This window comes from Hemitrygon akajei, chromosome 3 (assembly GCF_048418815.1).
Source record: "Hemitrygon akajei chromosome 3, sHemAka1.3, whole genome shotgun sequence".
NCBI lineage: Eukaryota > Metazoa > Chordata > Chondrichthyes > Myliobatiformes > Dasyatidae > Hemitrygon > Hemitrygon akajei.
In genome coordinates, this window is record NC_133126.1 from 12,216,315 (window position 1) to 12,223,797 (window position 7,483).

The following is a 7,483-nucleotide window of genomic DNA, read 5'->3' on the forward strand; positions in this document are numbered from 1 at the left end:
GCAGCTGGAAGACGAGGCACAGTGAAACTGGGATGGGGGAAGGGAGAGGGAGGGAATTGCCGGAAGTTGGAGAATTCGATGTTCATACCAAGGGACTGGAGACTACCCAGACGGTATATGAAGTGCTGCTCCTCCAACCTGAGTTTGGCCTCTTCATGGCAGTAGAGGAGGCCATGTATGGACATATCCGAATGGAAATGTGAAGCAGAGTTGAAGTGGGTGGCAACTGGGAAATCCTGTCTGTTGTGGCGGATGGAGCGGAGGTGCTCGACGAAGTTGTCCCCCAATCTGCGTCGGGTCTCGCCGATGTAGAGGAGGCCACACCGGGAGCACCGGATGCAATAGATTACCCCAACAGACTCACAAGTGAAGTGTTGCCTCACCTGGAAGGACTGTTTGGGGCAGAGTGAAACTGGGATAGGGGAAGGGAGGGGGAGGGAATTACCAGAACTTGTCTCTGCACTCTGCCTCTTCCTCTAGCTGCCTATCACCTCCCTCAGGGTTCGGCCTCATTCTACTACCCATAGTGCTTTCCCCTTATGTTCCTTCTTCATCTTTCCTGCCTATCCCCTCTCTGCTACTTCCTCTCTCCCACCCCTTGATTTTTCCCCTTACTGGTTTTTCACCTGGCACCTACCAGCCTTCTCCTTCACACTGTCCCCCCACCTTCTTATAGGGCCCCTGCCCCCTCCCTCTTCAGTCCTGATGAAGGGTCTCAGCCCGAAATGTTGACTGTTTGTTTCCACGGATGCTGCCCGACCTGCTGAGTTTCTCCAGTGTGTTGTGCATGTTGCTTTGACCCCAGCATCTGCAGAGTATTTTGTGTCTGATGGTCTTCCATCTGTCTTCCATCGAATCTTAGAATTTCTAATAAGCTCTTCAAAACTGGTGAATGGTCTTGGCCTGAAACGTCAAGTGTTTACTCTTTTCCATAGATGCTGCCTAGCCTGCTGATTTCCTCCAGCATTTTGTGTGTGTTGCTCTTCAAAATCTGCCTGGCCATCATCTTAAAGCCCTTAAGTAGCTCATCAAAGTTCAAACTACATTAATTACCAAATATATATGGCATAAACAACCCTGAGATCCATCCACAGTCACAAAACAGGAAACTATGGAACCCAAAGAAAAACAACATCAAAACCCCAACTTTGCAAAGAAGAAATTGCACAAATGGCACAAAAAATGAGCAAGAAACACAAAATAAATAACATCAAACTGCAAGTCATCAAAACAGTCCAGCAATATTCAGTTCTGCTCAGTTCATTTCAATCCAATGCCACATTGTTCTACCTATAGAGAGAACTACACTGCTTTGTCAGAGGAAGGTGGCCCTAAAGATGTCCTGCTATGTTAAATGAAGTGCAGAGAAGCAGCAATGTTCCCTTATAACAGTGCTTGAGTTTCTCATTTTCAACATTGCTTTTCTTGCCCATTAACCAATGGCATTCTGTCACTTGGATGGACTTTCAAACTGTTTGGGCTGAGCAATGGTTGCATGAAACTGAAGTGAATCAGGCCAAACAACTGTCTGCCAAAACCCAACTGACTCCCATATTGCAGAGCAATTCTGTCATTTATGTAGATAACCAGCACGTTTGGGCTAACCCCTGATTACATCCCGCAAATTATTCTTGCGGAACAATATTTAAGGACTTGCTAAGGAATTGTGACAGAGGTTTATTCCAGCTTATTGGTTACTTCTGAAACTATTGATTAAGTAAAGTTAAGCATGCAATATGTGGTTTCTGTGATAATTTAGGATTATTTCATATTGGCACAGTAAAACAAAAAAAATCCATAATGTCATTAAGACTGACCAACATTTAAAGCCACATAAGTTGATTTCATTGCTCAGAATGTGATAGGGCTTCTTCTAGGCTGGGGAATTCTAACACTGCTGGTGGTTTTCAGTCTAGAATTCAAAATGGTTATTTAAGTTTTGAGGTAGGGCTTTGCAGAGAAACAGCTCAACTGCAACTATACTCTGTGGTCATGGAAACACAAAATTTAACGACACAAAATGAGACAATTTGTTCCATCATGTCCATGTGCAATGTTCCCTCTATTTTTCTTTTACAGCTGCATGGACCAAACATTGCTCTGAGCAGGAAATGTTTACACGTCCCGAGAGCTGATGTTCATAGTACAAAAAAAATCAAAACTACAGCTCACAACCTAAGTAAAAGATGTCAGGCAGTCAAAACAACCGCCAGGCACAATGGAAAAAGTTAAATGTTTTGACTAGATGGCATTAGTGTTCAGTGGGCTGGTGATTTATTAACAATGAGTTACTGACTTCCATTCTGTGTTTATTGTTACAATTTGATACAGAGTTGTAACTTGAAACATTAGCAACGTAAGTTACAGGGTTGTTCACAAATACATTAACATAGATTTCAAAATTAGATTACCATAATTTCAAAATTATATTTACATTATACAGTTAAAAATTCAGTTCAATTAAGTTACTGCATGGCCACACACCCATATAGTTTAGAGGGAACAGTGTCCATGTGAATCGATGAATTAGGGCAGGAGGGTGGTAGGTCGGAGAGAGGTCTATAAAATTACTTGCTGATGCTGGAGAGAAACATTGATATGGATTAAATGATCTGTTGCCTCAAGTCTTATCTCTGCAGGTCTTCAAGTGGTGAATTCATTCTGGATCTTGCAGGAGACAGCTGGGCCAAGTCGATAAGTATGCCTGAGCAAGCCTACTGCCAAATCCTGGCAGCATTTCAGTTACTTTGAATAAACTTAAGGTGGGTAAAAAGTATGTTTCACTCTGTTTTGTCCTGAGGGTGAAATAATATTATAAGAAACTGATCAATTTTACAATAACAGAATCCTTTCTGATTATCTGTGGATTTCAACTCTTTAGACCAATATTCTGCATCATGTGCTCAGTGGGCAAAGTTAATTTTCCACAACAATGTAATTATTAGGAACAGCTTTTTTTTCTTACATACAAAATTTCATTTTTGTTGAAATAAGAATTAGGATGAACAGTTTACCTAAGAACATGAGAAATCACAGCAGAAGCAGTCACCTGGCCTTTTGAGCCTGCTCCACGATTCAATAAGACCATGGCTGAATCGACCGTAGACTCGGCTCCATCTACCTATCTTTTCCTCATACCTTAAATTCCCATGCTATGCAAAATTCTATCTGTGTCTTAAGCATACACTCAGTGGCCACTTTAATAGATACACCAGTGCACCTGCTTGTGATGGTATTGGGTTTGCTGACCGCAAAGTTTTAAACTCAAGCAAAGACCTTAAGCCCTGTTGGAAATAAATAGTCATGAATACTCTCACTAAAGGGAGATTATACCGTAACTACCCAAGCTTCAAAGACTAGTTCACTTCCCTGTTTATTCACCACAGTGAGTTTAGTTGCAAATACCCACTATTGAGCAGTGTGTACCCACCCCTACAAAGAAGAAGATAATTCAGCTAACAAAGTAGTTGAAACACAGTTCATTTATTTTCAGTGATACACATTTAAATCCAAACAACACTCTTAAAACACATTTAAATCTCCCAGAGGAATTCTATCTTAAACACTTCCAAATTACAATCAATTTCTAAAACACAAAGCATTTCCACCACAGGTACAATTCCTATAAACTGAAATGATATGCCAATGATGCAGACAAACAAATCATCTGTTGCAGAGATTGAAGCCAGAGGAATGAATTCTAGATCGCCCCATGTTTCTTCCATTTTGTTGATGTTCTTTTACCCCATTCCAATTAAACATGAAATTCTGTTTTCATTCCCTTTCTCTTCTACTTGGGTGTCTTCACATGTATGTGATATTTCCCCAGATATCCCTTTTATACAAACAGTCAAAAAGCTTCTTGAAGACAAAAATCTCCGCTACTGTTGTAAAGCTAACCCCTGAGCACGTGACCCTTCCAACCATAAACACATCAGTTATTTGACATGTTAAATGACATTATCCATCTGGTCTACAAGCTTCTTTGAATTAAGCAACTTAGTCAGCAATGTCTGTTTTGAAACAAGCTAAATAAATAACCTATTGTCTTATACGGCATCGCTCAAGCAGCAATAAACCAGGTTCAGTTACTTTCTATGGACAGAGTACCTGCCACATGCAGAGCTTATTTGCAAAGCTTCTCTATAGTCTGTACTTTAGACAGAAGTCCCCTACTGTACTCATAATGACCACATACTTCATCTTTACCCTTCACCTTTTCCTTTATCCTGTTTCATCTTTACTCTTCAAGAAGAGGTCTGATACAACTTCTTATGAATATATGATGTATTCAATTTACAGCATTAATTAAATGCAACATTGGAGTAAGAATTAACATGTTTCAACAGGGCAGAGATCCAGTTTACATCCTTAGCAAAGATTTAAGCCTTTGATTCCTAATAATAAAAGTATGTACCTGGTTAATATTCTTCTCCACTGTAGAAAATAGACTAGAACTATGAAGTTGCGTTTTACTAACGAACAATGCACTCATGTATTTCACACTAAAAAAAACATTAATCTCTTTGCTTTGATTTCAGATAGTTTATTTTTAGAAGATGCTTATATTATTAAACTCCACCCCCCCCCCCAAAGTGTTAGGAGGAAAACTTTGAAACCAGGTCAGGCTGATCAGAAGTTTGCATTCAATCCAGGCAGGATGGCTGTGTACTCAGGTTCCAGCTCAAGATATATTGAGTAGAATAGAATAAAATAGAACTTCATTGTCATTGCTCAAGACAACAAGATTGTGGTGATTTTGCATTCTGTACAAAATATATATATACCATGCATACATAATTATAAATTATAAGACAATATTAATTATAAATTGAAGGATTCTTTTATCATCTTTAGAGGCTTCCGAACATGTACAATGAGGACTTTGCTCGAAACCTATGTGTAGAAGATCTGTGGCCATAGGTAGAGCTAAAATCTGAAACACAACCCACCCTTCCTTCAACCATGTGTTTTAAAATGAACCAAGTTGTCTAGAACTCACCGGAACTCCCTGAGTCAGCTTCTCAGCTCTCAGCTTCATGAATATCTCAGAATGACAACAAGCCTAAAGCCTTGCTTGCATCTTGAGTCTCTGCTATTGTTTGGATCAATCCAATTTCTTGAATGAAGCATAACTAATGGCAAAAGAAAGGAAGATAACTAGACATTGCCCATTATGCTGCAATGCAAGTGGGCCGCTTTTCACTTTTGTTAATCCCTGGCATTTGACAACGCACACATATGGATAGTGAAACCTCAAACAAAGACAATATGAAGTAAAATATATATTAAATATATCTTGTATTATAAATGCAAGAGTTTCTGCAGATGCTGGAAATCCAGAATCACATACAAAAAGTGCTGGAGGAACTCAGCAGGTGAGGCAGCATCAATGGAGAGGAACAGTCGACTTTTTGGGCGAGGCACTTCATCATGTTGTATTACATGATTGTGGAAATGGAAATAGAAAACACACAAGAAGAGAATGGAAGAACTACTTTGAGAACAATTGTTTATTGATTTAATACTTAAAACATAGCTATGCATGCTCATTCAGAAGGATAAAATCATTAAGGTTAAATATAAATTACAGTCAATGTACAGTTAGCTATTCCTATATTTCCTAATAGCATTGAATGCCACTCCATCCATTGAGTCTGTTTCAGTTCTCGAAGCAGGATATTAATCCCAGTATTCCACTTAATTCCTTGCAACTTAGTCTCTCTCATGAGCCCATCAATTCCACCCTGATTTTCCCACCACACGTAACTAATTAACTTAACATCCTGCATATCTTTGGAGTGTGGAAGAAAAACCAGATCACCCAGATGAAACCCAGGTGGTCACATGGAAAATGTGCAGATTCCACACAGACAGAATCAATGGTCACGATGAGAACTGCTTGGGCTGGCAGGCAAACATACTACTGACTGCATCAGTACATTCTCAATTACTGAAAACCCTAAAATACCCAACAATTTCAGTAACTGGAGTCTTAAAGTAGAGATTCCGTGCAACGCGGAGTAATAGTCATAAAGCACTTCACCACAGAACAGACCCTTTGGCCAATTTAATCTATGCTGAATTATTATTTTGCCTAGTCCCATCAATGCACATCCAGACCACAGCCCTCCATAACACTCAATCCATATATTTATCCAAATTTCTCTGAAAGTAAAAGAATTGAAAGATGGGTGGAGATAAAAGATTAATACTCACTCTTCTGTAGAACTCTGCTAGTAGTCAAATCTCTTCTCTCCGAAATCTCCTGCAGTGAAGCAGAATAAATTTTTTGGGTTAAAAATTGAAAGCTGGCATACCACTGATGAGATTAATTTGGTGTTGCAGTCTTCCGAATGGTTCCCCATCCCCATTTATTACATTCAGAGCCACAACAAAACATTTCCATGAAATGGAACTGAACATCTCAGAGAGAAATTTGACAACCACACTGGGTTCTTCTTCCCTACTAGTGCCTGTGATCGTCAGTAAGCAGAGCACATCATGTTTTTAAAAGATCATTCTCAAAGCAGGCAGCAATAGACTCTTGCCTACGAAGTCAAATCCCCCGTGGTAACCGTTCAGGCAATTAAACAGTCAAATAAATTGATTAGGTTTCTGCTATTTATTTATTAGCAGAGTACAAGTCAACATAATTAAAGACCCCACCCACCGCAGGCACTCTGTTTTCTCTCTCCTCCCATCAGACAGAAGATTCAAAAGCCTGAAAGCATGTACTACCAGGCTGAAGGGCAACTTCTATACCATTTTAATAAAACTATTGAATGGCCCCTTTGGTACAATGAGATGGACTCTTGACCTTGCAGACAACTTCATTATGGATTCACACATATGGTTTGCATGCACTGTGCATTTTCTGTAAATGCAACATTATGTTCTGCACTCTGTTATTGCTGTTCTCTCGTACTTTCATAAGGTATTACGTGATGAAATAGATCTGTATGGCATGCAAAACGAAGTTCTTCACTATAGTTCACTGATAATAATAAACCAATTTATCATCAGAATGAATTCAAGTAAACAAGAAGAACCCTATGTAATGCATATGGAGCTCTGTGGCATCCCAACTAGGAACTGGACAATGAACTTCAGATGGCTAAACTTGACCTCATTTATGGACAAGCACCGATAATCAATCGGGAGATGATATGAAGTTATCCCAAGTATTAGTGCACATGAGAAATGGGGTCTTCTAATGCACGAGATCTATAGCAGGGGTCCCCAATCTAGTGTCCATGGACCCCTCAGTTAATGGTAGGGGACCATGCCATAAAATTTTGGGAACCCCTGATCATAAGAACAAAATTAGGCTATTAGGCCCATCGAGTCTACTCCACCATTTCATCATGGCTTATCCATTTTCCCTCTCAGCCACAATCTCCTGACTTTTAGGGAATCCTACACGAGGGCTCCCAAGTCCCTTTGCACCTCAGATTTTTTAATTTTCTCTCCATTTAGAAAA

The 7,483-nt window shown here is 39.6% G+C and overlaps 1 long non-coding RNA gene across 1 annotated transcript; it reads right to left on the bottom strand.

Moving 5' to 3' along the window:
* Positions 1-2,645: 2,645 nt before the first annotated feature.
* LOC140723152 (uncharacterized) lies at positions 2,646-6,261 on the bottom strand. Its single transcript, XR_012097823.1, has 3 exons — positions 6,220-6,261; positions 5,003-5,135; positions 2,646-2,795 (listed from the first exon to the last, which is right to left on the bottom strand). It is a non-coding gene; the product is annotated as an uncharacterized lncRNA (long non-coding RNA).
* Between the last annotated feature and the right edge of the window lie 1,222 nt (positions 6,262-7,483).